Here is a 15,991-nt window from a genome sequence, read left to right as displayed (position 1 = left end):
GAAAGACAGGGTCTTGAAAAAGGGACGGTCCTTTTTCCCCCTGAGTTTAGCTACCCTTCCAATGGGATCCCATTAGACTGAAAATAAGGCAGTGATTGGATGAGGCTTTGGGATGAGATGTTCTTAGTTAGCCAATTCCACTTTTACTGACCTGCCAAATCCCTTTAGTTGGGGTAGGGGCTAAATGAGGATAACCCTAAACCTGTGGGCCATTAAGGATCCATCTGAAACCCACGCATGGCCCAGTCAACCCCTGAAACAGCTCATTAAAGTGCCAATCCAACACTCAACCAGCAGTGAGGGAGTGGCTAACAAGGAAAGAGGTAACATTTGCATTAACTGATATATTTAAAAGCAAGGGTTAGAATTATGTACAGGTAGAAAGTGCTCCATTTCCCAACACTGCAAACAATGTTTTCATAACAGAGACCAAGAAAAATGATAGGTAGACGCACTTTATTCCTAAAACAGAAGCTGCGGCACACATGTATATGTACACACACACACACACACACACACACACACACACATATATACAAACACAAAAACAATTCTCTAAATCCGCCATATAAAATACATACACATATATATATATATATACATATATATATATATATGTATATATATATAATCTGACAATCTGTACCTCACATCCCATTTAACTGAATGCATTGAATTACTGTGCAACAGACTCTGCCACTGTAGCTGAGCTGTAAGTCCTGTCCACTCAAAAGGAAGGGATATAAATGCCCAACCTACCTATCTGTACATCAGGGGAATTAAAATGTAAATACCCTTTTAAAAAATTACTCTAAAAGCAGCCTACAGCAAATGCAGCTTACAGTTTTGTAATTCAAAAAAAATGTGATTACATTTGAAAACCAATTCCTTTTAAAGTGAGATGGCAATACACACCATCAGATTTTTTTTTAATATATAAAAGAAATAAAAATGACAAATTTAAACTTACAATAAATAATATATATGCAGGCATTTCATTAAGCTAACATTTTATCAGAAGATAATTAAAAAGACAACTTATTCTCCTTTATGAAAAGTCCCTTATCCAAAATGATAAAATGGACACTTGGCATTTGATTGATAGGACACCTCCAGTGCTGCCATGGAGACGCTGGCTGGGGGAGATTCCTTATGGCCAAGCCCCCGCCCTGAAGTGTTGAGGGTCCATCCACTCCAGGAAACACCCTCCCATTAGTTTCATGAGCTCCATAGATTCCACTTGATATCCTTGCTCAGAGCATGTTCATTATAAAGTTGTACATCTGATTGAGCACCACAAAGTGAACAGGGAGACAGGATCGCCGGTCTTGAGTGGCAGGGTCACACGTCAGCCAGGAGAGGGCATTGTACTGCTCCAGCACAAACCTGTCAGGGGCAGAGAACACATAACTATGTATAACTAACTATACATTCAATTCCCCTCTTTCCTAATAACCCTATACTCTGCGTATCAAATCAGTGTATTTCCCATGGCTTTCATTCCATATTGAGCAGTGTACCTGAGCACATCTGAGGTGTGGTTAGAGTCCAGAGGGTGGGAGTGTTTGCTGTGGAGAAGCTCATCTGATTGGACCGAGGACACGTGCAGGTGCAGGGAGGCCTGGGGAGTGACGACAGACAAGAGGTCAGCTAGATTAACACAAACGTCACACCAGTTAGATTAGAAAAGGGAAACCTTCAAATGACAGGACTCCTGATCAACTACGCATTTAAGTTAAGCATTAAAGTGCTGCTGAGTTTTATGACCAGAGAAGAACAAACGCCTTTGAGAGCAGAGTGAGTGTTAGGTTAACTGTCAGAGGAGCAGTAGGTAGGTACAGTAACAGTCAAAAGTAAGGACATATCTACTTTTTCAAGGACTTCTTTATTTTTCCTATTTTCTACATTGTAGAATAATAGTGAAGACATCAAAACTGTGAAATAACATGGAATAATGCAGTAACCAACAAAAAAAAGTTAAGAATCTCAAATATAAACTATATTGTTTTACAAAGTAGCCACCTTTGCCTTGAAAGGTTTGCACACTCTTGGCATTCCCTCAACTAGCTTCATGAGGTAGTCACCTGGAATGCATTTCAATTAACAGGTGTGCCATGTTAACCTAAATTTGTGGAATTTCATTCCATCTTAATGTGTTTGAGACAATCAGTTGCGTTGTACGGGTGCTATACAGAAGATGATCTTTTACCAAATAGGGCCAAGTCCATATTATGGCAAGAACAGCTCAAATAAGCAAATAGAAACAAAAACAGTCCATCATTACATTAAGACATGAAGGTCAGTCAATCTGGGAAAATAAACACACTTAACCAGCATGGCTACAACAGCATTCTGTAGTGATACAACATCCCACCTGGTTTGAGCTTAGTAGGACTATCATTTGTTTTTCAACAGGACAATGACCCAACACACCTCCAGGCTGTGTAAGGGCTATTTGACCAAGGAGAGTGATGGACTGCTACATCCGATGACCTGGCCTCCACAATCACCTAAACCTCAACCAAATTGAGATGGTTTGGGAGGAGTTGGACCATAGAGTGAAGGAAAAGCAGCCAACAAGTGCTCAGTATATGTGGGAACTCCTTCAAGACTGTTGGAAAAGCATTCCAGGTGAAGGTGGTTGAGAGAATGCCAAGAGTGTGTAAAGCAGTCATCAAGGCAAAGGGTGGCAACTTTGAAGAATCTCAAATATATTTAGATTTGTGTTATTTAATAGTTGATATCTTCTACAATGTAGAAAATAGTTGTAAAAAATTTAAGGAAACCCTGGAATGAGTTGGTGTGTTCAAACATTTGAATGGTACTGTAGGTACCTTGAGGAACAGTGGGCACTGGTTCTGTGCCTGGGGGCAGGCAGACCAGAACCAGTCAGGCAGGGGGCCAGCCTTGGCTGTGGAGATTAAGTAGCCCAGGGCCATAGGCTGCTGCAAGATGTTCAGGGCCTCCTCGTGGGACTCCATACGATCTGTGCTCTGGCCCTGGAACACACCGGGACATAGGTTGACACCAATACATATTAAACCTTAATTTACCAGCAGTCAGGTAAGCATCCTCCTGCTGGAAGTGTTGGAGCGGCAGAGAGGCTTACCTTGCTGCCGTCTCCCCCCTGGTGATAGTGTCCACCGGGGGAGTGAACGGGGGAGGTGGTGGGGGAGTTGGGCAAGATGTTGATGAGATCAGGGTCCACCATATCATTATCAAACAGGTCAAAGATGCCCATCCCATCTGAACCATCTATGAAGAGGGATAAACAAAGGGTCATTCAAGACTATGTCCCATTAGCTCAGACAGGGAGCTACTCTGTCTCCGTTTCAGTAACATCGCCGTGTGGAGCCAGACTACAGCCAGAACCTAGAAAGGCATCAACATTTACAATGTGTGTGTGTGTGACTGACCAGGGTTTATGGGGTTGAAGGCGATGTCTAGGTTCTGTTCGGTGGTGGCGTTGTTGACCTGCACCATTGCCGAGGTGGGGAACACCAGGATGTGGGTGCAGGACGTGTCTTGAGGAGTGCCCAGCTGGGACGTCTGCATGTTCAGAGTGGTGCTGCGGCCGAACACTGAGCCTGTCGACACAGAGTCTACACACAGCAGAGAGAAGGGTTAACATGATACAGACATCAAAACATTTCAGGAAATTCAGTGGACTCACAAACAGGGGAAGCAAGGCCATTGCTCAAGGTTCAACTTCTGTTCATTTTTACCTGGCATGATGACAAAGGAGCCTTGGGGCTCCATTGCAACCAGGCAGGCGCTGAGGATGCTGGGAGTGTCTGCAGCAGAGATGCCACACATCCTGCAGGTCTCCTTGAGGCGCTTGCTGAGAGACTGCAGGTTCCTCCTGCTCAGCAAAATACTCCAGTCTGGAACAGAGGGAGACAAAGAGGATGTCATCAGGGCACATCAAATCATGTACAACTCACTGTATCACTTACTGCAGCTAAACGATCGCTGTACATAGTCCATCTGTAAATAGCCCACCCAATTTACCTACCTCATCTCCATACGGTTATTTATTTATTTACTTTATTGCTCTTTTTCACACCAGTATCTCTACTTGAACATGATCATCCATCACTCCAGTGTTAATCTGCTAAATTGTATTATTCGCTCCTATGGCCTATTTATTGCCTACCCCCCTCATGCCTTTTGCACACAATGTATATAGACTCTTTTTCCAACTGTGTTATTGACTTGTTTGTTTACTCCATGTGTAACTCTGTGTTGTCTGTTCACACTGCTATGCTTGATCTTGGCCAGGTCGCAGTTGTAAATGAGAACTTGTTCTCAACTAGCCTACCTGGTTAAATAAAGTTTAAATAAAATAAATGCACTACATGAACAAAAGTATGTGGACACCTGCTCAAACATCTCATTCAAAAATCATGGGCATTAATATGGTGTTGGGGCCCCCCCTTTGCTAATATAACAGCCTACATTCTTCTGGGAAGGCTTTCCACTAGATGTTGAAACATTGCAGCCATTACTTCCATTTAGCCACAAGAGCATTAGTGAGGTCAGGCACGGATGTTCGGCAATTAGGCCTGGCTCGCAGTCAGCGTTCCAATTCATCCCAAACGTTGTTTAGACGGAGTTGAGGTCAGGCCTTTGCCAGTCAAGTTCTTCCACACCAAATCAACAAACCATTTCTGTATGAACCTCGCTTTGTGCATAGGGACAATATCATTCTGATCCATTAAAGGGTCTTCGCCAAAATGTTGCCTCAAAGTGGAAGCACAGAATTATCTAGAATGTCATTGTATGCTGTAGTGTTAAGATTTTCCCTCACTGGAACTAAGGGAACTAACCCGAACCATGAAAAACAGCCCCACAGCATTATTCCTCCACCAAACTTTACAGTTGGCAGTTTGCATTGGGGCAAGTACACTTCTCCTGACATCCGCCAAAACCAAATTTGTTCTCCGGACTGCCAGATGGTGAAGCATGATTCCATACTCCAGAGAACATGTTTACACTGCTTCCGAGTCCAATGGAGGTGAGCTTTACACTGCTCTAGCCAACACTTGGCAATGCATGGTGATCTTAGGCTTGTGTGCGGCTGCTCAGCCACGGAAACCCATTTTATGAAGATCCCGACGATTGGTTCTTGTGCTAACGTTGCATCCAGGCACAGTTTGGAACTTGGTAGTGAGTGATGCAACAGAGGACAGATGATTTTTAACGCGCTACACACTTCAGCGCTCGGCGGTCCCGTTCTGTGAGTTTGCGTGGCCCTTGCACTTCCCACACACCGGGTCAGCTCTAGCAGGGCATACATTTGACAAACTTACTTGTTGGAAAGGCAGCATTCTATGACGGTGCCACGTTGAAAGTCACCGAGCTCTTCAATAAGGCCATTCTACTGCCAGTGTTTGTCTATTTTTTTTAAACCTTTATTTAACCAGGCAAGTCAGTTAAGAACACATTCTTATTTTCAATGACGGCCTGGGAACAGTGGGTTAACTGCCTGTTCAGGGGCAGAACGACAGATTTGTACCTTGTCAGCTCGGGGGTTTGAACTCGCAACCTTCCGGTTACTAGTCCAACGCTCTAACCACTAGGCTACGCTGCCGCCCCTATGGAGATTGCATGGCACTGTGCTCGGTTTTATACACCTGTCAGCAACAGATGTGGCTGAAATAGCGGAATCCACTAATTTGAAGGGGTGTCCGTGTGTGTGTGTTCACACACAGTCAAACGTTTGGACACACCTACTCATTCAAGGGTTTTTCTTTGTTTTATTATTTTCTACATTGCAGAAGTGAAGACAAAACTATTAACACATATGGAATTATGTAGTCAGCAACAAAGTGTTAAATCAAAATATATTTTATATTTGAGATTCTTCAAATAGCCACCCTTCATGACAGCTTTGCACACTCTTGGCATTCTCCTAACCAAGCTTCATGAGGTAGTCACCTGTAATGCATTTCAATTAACAGGTGTGCCTTGTAAATTTGTGGAATTTATTTCCTCAATGTGTTTGAGCCAATCGTTTACGTTGTGACAAGGTAGGGGTGGTATACAGAAGATGGGGCTATATGGTAAAAGACCAAGTCCATATAAAAAATGGCAAGAACAGCTCAAATCAGCAAAACAAGTCCATCATTGACTGACCTTCATATCTTAAAGTAATCTGGAAAATATCAAGAACTTGACGTTTCTTCAAGTGCAGTTGCAAAACCATCAAGCACTATGAAGAATCTGGTACTCATGAGGACCGCCATAGGAAAGGAAGACCCAGAGTTACCTCTGCTTTTCTGCCCCTGAACAGGCAGTTAACCCACTGTTCCTAGGCAGTCATTGAAAATAAGAATTTGTTCTTAACTGACTTGCCTAGTTAAATAAAGGTTAAAAAAAGGATAAGTTCATTAGAGTTACCAACCTCAGAAATTGCAGCCCAAATAAATGCTTCAGAGTTCAAGTAACAAACATCAACTGTTCAAATCGCTGCAAAGAAACCAGTACTAAATGCCACCAATAAGAAGAAAGAGACTTGCTTGGGCCAAGAAACACGAGGAATGGAAATTAGACAAGTGGAAATCTGTCCTTTGGTCTGATGAGTCCAAATTTGATATTATTGGTTCAACTGCTGTGTCTTTGAGACGCAGAGGTGGTGAACAGATGATCCCTGCATGTGTGGTTCCCACCGTGAAGCATGGAGGTGGTGGTGTGGGTGTGCCTTTCTGGTGACAGTGTAGGTGATTTATTTAGAATTAAAGGCACTTAACCAGCATGGCTACAACAGCATTCTGCAGCGATACGCCATCCCATCTGGTTTGCACTTAGTGGGACTATCATTTGTTTTACCAATCGGACAATGACCCAAAACACACCTCCAGGGACCACCCATACGTAGAATGTATGCACACATGACTGTAAGTCGCTTTGGATAAAAGCGTCTGCTAAATGGCATATATTATTATTATATATTATTTGACCAAGAAGGAGAGTGATGAAGTGCTGAATCAGATGACCTGGCCTCCACAAACACCTGACCTCAACCCAATTGAGATGGTTTGGGATGAGTCTGACCGCAGAGTGAAGGAAAAGCAGCCAATAAGTGCTCAGCATATGTGGGAACTCCTTCAAGACTGTTGGAAAGGCCTTCATGAAGCAGGTTGAGAGAATGCCAAGAGTGTACAAAGCTGTCAAGGCAAAGGGTAGCTACTTTGAAGAATGTAAAATAAATGTTGATTTGCATACCACTTTTTTGGTTATTAAATGACTCTATAAGTTTTATTTAATAGTTTTGATGTCTTCCCTATTATTCTACAATGTAGAAAATAGTAATAAAGAAAAACCCTTAATTGAGTAAGTGTGTTCAAACTTTTGGCTGGTACTGTGCGTGTATGTATACACACACAAACACAGTTTAAGTCAGAAGTTTACATACACCTTAGCCAAATACATTTAAACTCAGTTTTTCACAATTCCTGACTATTAATCCTAGTAAAAAATTATTACCTGTCTTAGGTCAGTTAGGGTCACCACTTTATTTTAAGAATGTGAAATGTCAGAATAATAGTAGAGGGAATTATTTATTTCAGCTTTTGTTTCATCACATCCCCAGTGGGTCAGAAGTTTACATACACTCAATTAGTGTTTGGTAGCATTGCCTTTAAATTGTTTAACTTGGGTCAAACATTTTGGGTAGCCTTGCACAAGCTTCCCACAATAAGTTGGGTGAATGTTGGCCCATTCCTCCTGACAGAGCTGGTGTTACTGAGTCAGGTTTGTAGGCCTCCTTGCTTGCATACGCTTTTTCAGTTCTGCCCACAAATTTTCTATGGGATTGAGGTCAGGGTTTTGTGATGGCCACTCAAATACCTCGACTTTGTTGCCCTTAAGCGATTTTGCCACAACTTTGGAAGCATGCTTGGGGTCATTGTCCATTTGGAAGACCCATTTGCGACCAAGCTTCAATATATCCACATAATTTTCCTCATTGGTGCCATCTATTTTGTGAAGTGCACAGGTCCCTCCTACATCAAAGCACCCCACAACATAATGCTGCCACACCCGTGCTTCACGGTTGGGATAGTGTTATTCGGCTTGCAAGCCTCCCCCTTTTCCTCCAAACATAACGATGGTCATGATGGCCAAACAGGTATATTTTTATTTCATCAGACCAGAGGACATTTCTCCAAAAAGTAAAATTTTAGTCCCCATGTGCAGTTGCAAACTGTAGTCTCACTTTTTAATGGCGGTTTTGGAGCAGTGGCTTCTTCCTTGCTGAGCGGCCTTTCAGGTTGTTGATATAGGACTCATTTTACTGTGGATATAGATACCTTTGCATCTGTTTCCTCCAGCATCTTTACAAGGTCTCTTGCTGTTGTTCTGGGATTAATTTGCACTTTTCATACCAAAGTACGTTCATCTCAGGAAGAGTCTCTTTCCTGAGTGGTATGACGGCTGCGTGGTCCCATGGTATTTATATTTGCGTACTATTGTTTGTACAGATGAACGTGCTACCTTCAGTAATTTGGTAATTGCTCCCAAGGATGAACCAGACTTGGAGGTCTACAATTTTTTTTCCTGAGGTCTTGGCTGATTTCTTTAGATTTTCCCATGATGTCAAGCAAAGAGGCACTGAGTTTGAAGGTAGGCCTTGAAATACATCCACAGCTACACCTCCAAGTGACTCAAATTATGTTAATTATCAGAAGCTTATAAAGCTATGACATCATTTTCTGGAATTTTCCAAGCATTTATTAAAGGCAAAGTCAACTTAGCGTATGTAAACTTCTGACCCACTGTAATTGTGATACAGTGAATTATAAGTGAAATAATCTGTCTGTAAACAATTGTTGAAAAATTACTTGTGTCATGCACAAAGTAGATGTCCTAACCGACTTGCCAAAACTATAGTTTGTTAACAAGAAATTTGTGGAGTGGTATAAAAACTAGTTTTAATGACTCCAACCTAAGTGTGTCAACTTCAACTGGGGGGGGTGTGTGTGAGATATATATATATAAAAAACACACACACACCTCTCTGTGTGGCATACATACATCATTATTATTATTATTATATATTATTATTATATCTCTGTGCGGCATACCTCGTAACTCTCCATGGCCAATCCTGCCCAGGCGGCCAATCACCACCCTCCAGGGAAGTGATGTCACCTGTACCAAGCCTAGACACCACTCCCACAGCTTCTGCAGGCCCAGCCGTCTGGCTGAACCCTTTTTCCTCCTAGCCCTTTACAGAGGACACAACAAAGTCACAAAAGAGACAGATTCTGAATTGAATTTGAGTGTCTACCAATTTACATGCGTGTCACTGACCTGTTTGGCACGTCAATGCTGATGATGCATGTCTCCAGCAGCTCTCCTGATTGGTCAGTACAGGAGGCCAGGAGCCAGCGCTGGTCATGCGACAGGCAGTAGCCCACAAACAGCACATTGTACTTCTGAGAGGCCTCTCCGAACGTCTCCCCCAGCTCTGTCTGCTTGTCCTTGATGGGCGCCAGGATGAACGGTGGTGTGTACAAACGCAGACACTCCGGCCTCTGCATAGGTGTGAAAGTCAAAGGCTCAGACCAATGGTTCCTTGTGTGTCACTTAACAAGCTGCATTTAGTAAGCCATTGTGATTTATTCAACAAAGCAGTGGTCTCTTGCATCATCAAGGTATATGCAAGGAGTTGCCAAAGACCAGGATGTTATATTAAACAAACCATTAATTGTGACAAATTTCTAGAACTTCTAAGCAATCTAAATCAATCCATTAATAGTATTTGTGAGGTTTCCTATGTGTTGTTTACCTCGGAGCTCCTCAGTGCCATGTCGATGGCCAGGCCAGGGCCGAAGCCCGTCAGAGCCTTGATGTTGGTGTTGCTGGGGAGGGGCCGTCTGCACTGGGTGAACACCGAAAAGGCCAGGGACTTGAGGTGCTGACCATAGAGATGGCGCTCCTCAATGCGCACTGGCTGCAACAAGTACTGGCAGGGAATGATCTGACCAACAAAACACATAGTTAGAAACCAATGTTTTAACCACACCAAACCCACAGGTGTTTGAGAACTGTTGTCAAAAGAGCCAATGTGCTAAACATAAATATGAATGGTCTGCAGTCTGGCTACATGTGTCAAGTCCTCCATTACCTGCACAGACACAGAGTTTCTGATGTGAGGCGGCAGGAACTGGAGCATCTCCACATAGCAGCGCAGCAGACCCAGCGTCCACACACTGGAGTGGGTGTCCCTCTCCCCGTCCTCGTAGCTGAAGGGGTCCACGATGTAGACCACAATGGCCGGGGGGAACGTCACTGCATGGGACTCTCCGTCTGTAGGGACACCAACCTTATCTCTCTCCAACGTGCTATAGAGAGAGAAGCACTCGGGTCAAACAACCAATAATCAACTAGCTTTATGTGTTAGATTAAAGATATTTAGCAATCCAAATGTTCTCTTCTAGACAAGCCGTTGATAAAAATGGGAGAGATTGGGTAAGGTCGTAACTCAGCCTATTCCAAGTGCGTGTAAATTACAAACTCAGGGCTACAAGTGGTGCTACTGAAAATCAGTTTGACTAAACCAGAGGACGTCAGATGGTGAGGGTACATACGTCTCCACGGGCTCAGTGGTGGCCTGGGGCTGGTTGGCAGTGGGGCCAGTCTCTCCTGTGGTCTGAGCACCCGACTGGGGCCCGTTCTGGGCGACGCTGCCCTGCAGGCCTGATGTCCCATATGGTGTGTAGGAGCTGGGCTTGGCTGAGGGCATTCCTATCCCCCCCTATCCCTCCCACTGCCTGGGGGCCTATGGTGGAGGAGGGTGGGGTGCTGTTGGTAGGCTGGGCAGTGCTGCTGCTGGTGGAGCTCTGGGGGCCTGAGGAGGGGGGTGGTGGTGGAGCAGGGGGACTGAGAGGAGGAGTACTGGGGAGAGGCCACAGCGGGGCTGCGCTGGTTCAACAAAGAGCTGTCCAGAGACTGCCCAGCCAGGTATGGAGCTGAGGAGAGTAACAAAAAAGTTGAGAAAAAGAAGACAGATATTGTCAGATATTAAGAGACACCCAACTTGCCTTTGTAGAAGCCAAATCAAAAATTATAAACACAAGAGATCCCAGCTCTTATTCAGTACAATCTCCTGAAATAGAAGATCGCAATCTAATGAACGACGTACCTAGGTCATGCCGGCACACTTGGGCGTAGAGTTTGAGTTTGCTGAAGGCCTCGCTGTTCCCGTTGCTGCTGGCCATTTTGAGGAACCAATCACTGAGGGGCTGCTCTGCCAGGTTCCTGCCTTCTGCCGTACCAACCCGCAATATGCCATCTGCATGAGTCTCACAGATTGGTCTGTGCTGACCCAGTCGACAGGCCTGCAAAGAGAAAATCATGGGTAAACATACCAATTTTCTTAAACATTTATATTTTATTAGACTATGGGGGGGGGGGGGGGGGGTCTATCTGCTTACCTCGTACACGGCCGTAAGGTCCTTGAAGAAGCTCTTAGCCCCGCGGAGCAGAGCCTCGTTCTCAGGACAGACGACTACATATCCAACGTCCCTGTGGGAGCCGAAGGGGTCCAGCAGCAGCTTCTCCCAGTAAGGCAAGCCGAAGGGCGACAGCACCACAAAGTCATACTCATACCCCACCAGGAAGGTAGGGATGGGGAGGGGCTCTGGAGACTCATCAGTGCCTAATGGTTCAGAGAGGAGGCACAGTCAGACTCATTGCAAAGTTTAGTTAAGGGCGGCAGGTAGCCTAGCAGACAAGAGCATTGGTCCAGTAACTGAAAAAAAATGCTTTGTGTAAACGTAAACAAGATATAAAGTACTTAGAAAAGACAACGGACCTACATCTATTTTTTATAATATAATATTTGAGAACTAACTAAATAAAAGCTAGACAATCAGGGTGAATTACATTTAGAAAACAATGCATTTTGTAGTATGGATTTTGTCATTATGTTGGAGCAAAATAACACAGCATTAACCATGGCAAAATGCATGTAATTGCAGGAAATTCGATTTAAAAGGGAAAAAGATTCTCAGCTCCATGCAGACATTTATAGAATTGAAAGAATTCTCTTCAATTCAACTGCGCCGAAAGGCCACCTAAGCCCCTTTTTGATACAGAGAAAGCCCTGAATGCATTCATCTTTAAATTATCATCATCATCCTTGTGTTTACCGTAGGATCCCCTGCCGGCCATCTTGTGAAACTGCTGCCAGGTGAGAGGTCCCTGAACTCCCCAGGACCGTATGCTCCTCTTCTTCTGGATGGCATCCTGGAGTACAGGCTGGAGGGAGAGCAACACCCGCAGAACATCCTGAGAGAACAGCCTGCTCACTTCTGCAGCTGGAGGGGGAGACAGTGGGTGGGAGGGATCAACATCATACAAACACACATCCAACCAAGAAGACTGTGCTTCACATAAGAGGAGGAAGAAGGGAAAAGGAGGAAGAGAGCAGGAGGGGAAACAAGTTTGTGCATTGTCAATGAGTGGAGTGGACTCACCTTTGCGTTTAGGCCAGTTGTGTAGACACGTACTCTTAACCAGTGCCTCGTCCACCTTGCCTCCTGACATGTTGTCCATGAACTGCCGGCCATGCTCCAGAGCCATGTAGCAGTCGTTATAGCAGTCCCTCTCCTCCACCCGTAGAGAAAAGCGAGAGGGGCCTGAGGACAGAGCCCTGGGGTACTCCACCCCAGCCATGGGGGAGAATGGGTTGGTACACTGGTCCTGCAGCAGCAGGATGAGCTCGTCTGGGGGCCTCTCTTTGGGGTTGCCAGTCCTGTGAAGGGAGGCAGCGTGCAGCTCCTGGAAACGCCTCTCTGAGTCCCGGCCAGCGTCTGAGTCGCGCCCCACCAGGTCCAGCTCGTCCTCCAGGAAGAGCCCAGCCGAGCTGCCATAGCGGCGGTTGACCACAGCGCTGAAACCGCAGGTACAGGGGTACTGGGCCTCGCCATTGTCGTTAAGATACACGCCCACATCTGCACCACGGATGTTCATGTTGCACACGCACACGCAGCAGCTGTCAAAGTTACAGTCCTTGAAAAGGTTCATGACGGACTCGGAGAGGATGAGGGTGACGTAGAGGCTATGGGCCTCAGGGATGGAGGGCACGGTGGCTGGCTCCACTGAGCTGAGAGGTCGGCAGGTGGAAGGGGTGGAGGCGGGCGAGTAGAGGTCAGAGTTGTCATATTTGAGCGATCCCTGGACACTGGCTGGCCCTCTTGGGGTGCGTGGGGTACGGGGAGTGCGTGGGGTGGGGGCGGAGAAGCGGGGTGTGGCTGGAGAAGGCAGGATGCCTGTGCCGCTGTTGCTGGGTGGGGCACTGTTGGACATGAAGGGCGTGTGGGTCTGAGGTGTGTAGCTCTGGTAGTCTGGCTCAACACTGGGGATGTTACTGAAATAGGGAGACAACAGCACAAACATTAAAACTCCTGACACACAAGTGGGTACATGACTTGTATAATTCAAGGGGACCAGTCTGATTGGTTACCCGTCTTTGGTGAGGAGGCCCATGGATGGCACTGGGGGTATGAGCTCCAGTTTGCCCATGGTCCAGCTGGGTGTGTAAACACAGTCCTCTGGCAGCTTGATGGGCATCATACACTGACTGGGCAGCATCTTCAGCGGAGCAAACATGGAGCAGCCCGTGAATGCCTTGCATGCCTCCGACTTGTAAACAAACGAGAAGTCCTGGAGGTAGATGAGGGAGAGAAGGAAAATAAGCCACTATAATAATTCAGCAAGTCTAAGCTTAGAGAAAGTATTGAAGCTGACAACAGCATGACTAGACAGAGTATGTTAATAATACGTCAGTGTTGTTCTCCCCCCCCCAAAAAAAAACTTCCACTACGAGCACTTTGCTGATACCCTGTACTTACTATGACATGTGGTTGTCTCAAAGAGCTATCCTTAGATGAATGCACTAACTGAAAGTCATTCTGGATAAGAGCAACTGCTAAATGACTAATGTCATGTCAAATCAAGACCCTCCACACTAGACTGAAGTTAAAGGCCCATTACAATTTAAACATTTATTTTCCTGTGTTTTAGGAATATTTCCACACCATGAGGTTGGAATAATATTCTGAAAATTATAATGCCCTTTTAGTGTAAGAGCTGTTAGAAAAGACCACATGAAATTTCTGTCCATTTTGGTGGGATGGAGTTTTGGCATTGCTTGGGGACGTCACCAGGCGGTATAAGTCACTAGACCAATAACAAAGAGTTTCAAACCTCTCTGCCAATAACGGCTCTTTTTCAGGTTACATATCCCTCATTAGGCCCCACACTCCAACCACCCCTAAAGTCCTAGCAAAATTCTTGCTTGAGAAATTGCTCTGGCAATTCGCTAAGACGCCATTTGTTATTTTTGACCATTTTCAAAGAAAACAATAAGAGTAAGTTCTTAATTATTACCCAGAAATGATTTTCAATCAAGATAAAAACAGCTGCATTGTGCCTTTAAGATACCTTGATCTCAGAAGGCTTGGGGCTGCAAAAGCCTTCCTCCACCTCCATCTTGTAGTGGCTGCTAAACTGGTTCCCATCCAGCAGAGTGAGGCCCAACCCACCCTCCAGGCCACCATAGTCCTTCCCCCAGTGTTCATGGGGGAGTAGCCAATGATGTGCTGTTCCAGAGAGGGGGGGGTGGGGAACATCTTGTGCAGGTCAGCAGAGCCTGGGGACAGGAAGGTGAACAGAGGAATCACCCTATTGTTTGGTAAATTAATGTAGGATACAGTGATGACCTAAAGAGAAACTTCAGGGAAGGAATTGGAGAAAGTGAACATACTTATGCAGGACAGAGGGTCCAGATTTGATGTTTTGTGTTCCTTACTGCCAAACTTGTCTCCATGTACACCTGCTCTCCTGGATCCAGGCTGTTGGGGACAGATCATTTTAAAAAGGCTTTGAACAGAGAGCTTTTCTAAGACTTTACACAATGTTCTGTTAGCAAAGTATCAACTTAAGATATGGAAATGGACAAAAGGATATGTAACCCAAACAATGTTGCCCCCCATGTAGATGAGAACTACAGTGCCTTCAGAAAGTATTCATACCTCTTAACTTACTCAAAATGTTGTTAATGCTTGAATTCAAAATGGATAAAATAGTTTTTTGCCCACCCATCTACACACAATACCCCATGACAAAGTGAACAAATATTTTGAGGAATGTTAACAAATGTATTAATAATGAATTGCAGAAATCTCATTTACATAAGTATATACACCCAGAAGTCAGCACTTCGTAGAAGCACCTTTGGCAGTGATTCCAGCGTTGAGTTGCCCTGGGTACATCTATCAATTTTGCACATCTGGATTTGTGGATTTTCTCCCATTCCAGATTTACTCAAGCTCTGTTAAGTTAGATGAAGAGCAGCCGTGAACAGTAATCTTGCCACAACAGATTTGGGCTTTGGCTGGGTCACTCAAGGACTTTCACATTCTTGTTCTGAAGCCATTCCAGCGTTGCTTTGGCTGTATGCTTTGGGACATTGTCCTGTTGCAATGTAAACCTTCGCCCCGTCTAAGGTTGTTTTCACTCTAAAGCAGGTTTTTAATCAAGGATTTGCCTGTATTTTGCTCCATTCATTGTTCCCCTATCCTTACCAGTCTCCTAGTCCCTGCCGCTGAAAACCCTCCCCATAGCATGATGCTGCCACCACCATACTTTACAGTAGTGGTGGTGTTAGACGGGTGATGAGCTGTGCCTGATTTTCTCCAGACATGGCACTAGGCATTCAGGCCCAAAGAGTTACATTTTTTGTCTCATCACACCACAATATTTTTGCCTTATGCTCAGAGTCTTTCATGTGCATTTTTGCAAACTCCAGGTGTGCTGTCTTGTGCCTTTTTCTCAGGAATGGCTTCTGTCTAGCCCAAATTGGTGAAATGCTGTAGACTGCTGTCCTTCTGGCAGGTTCTCCCATCTCAGCCAATGAACTCTGTAGCTGTCAGAGTGGTCATTTGGCTCTTGGTCACATCCCTTGCCTAGGTCCTTCTTG

The 15,991-nt window shown here is 45.0% G+C and overlaps 1 pseudogene; it reads right to left on the bottom strand.

The window, feature by feature from the left end:
- Positions 1 to 435: 435 nt before the first annotated feature.
- The window catches only part of LOC123992692, a 30,574-nt pseudogene continuing 15,018 nt past the window's right edge, over positions 436 to 15,991 (bottom strand).

Source organism: Oncorhynchus gorbuscha, linkage group LG13 (assembly GCF_021184085.1).
Source record: "Oncorhynchus gorbuscha isolate QuinsamMale2020 ecotype Even-year linkage group LG13, OgorEven_v1.0, whole genome shotgun sequence".
Lineage (NCBI taxonomy): Eukaryota > Metazoa > Chordata > Actinopteri > Salmoniformes > Salmonidae > Oncorhynchus > Oncorhynchus gorbuscha.
The sequence above is the reverse complement of the archived record's forward strand: the minus strand, read 5'-3'. Positions and strand labels throughout refer to the sequence as shown.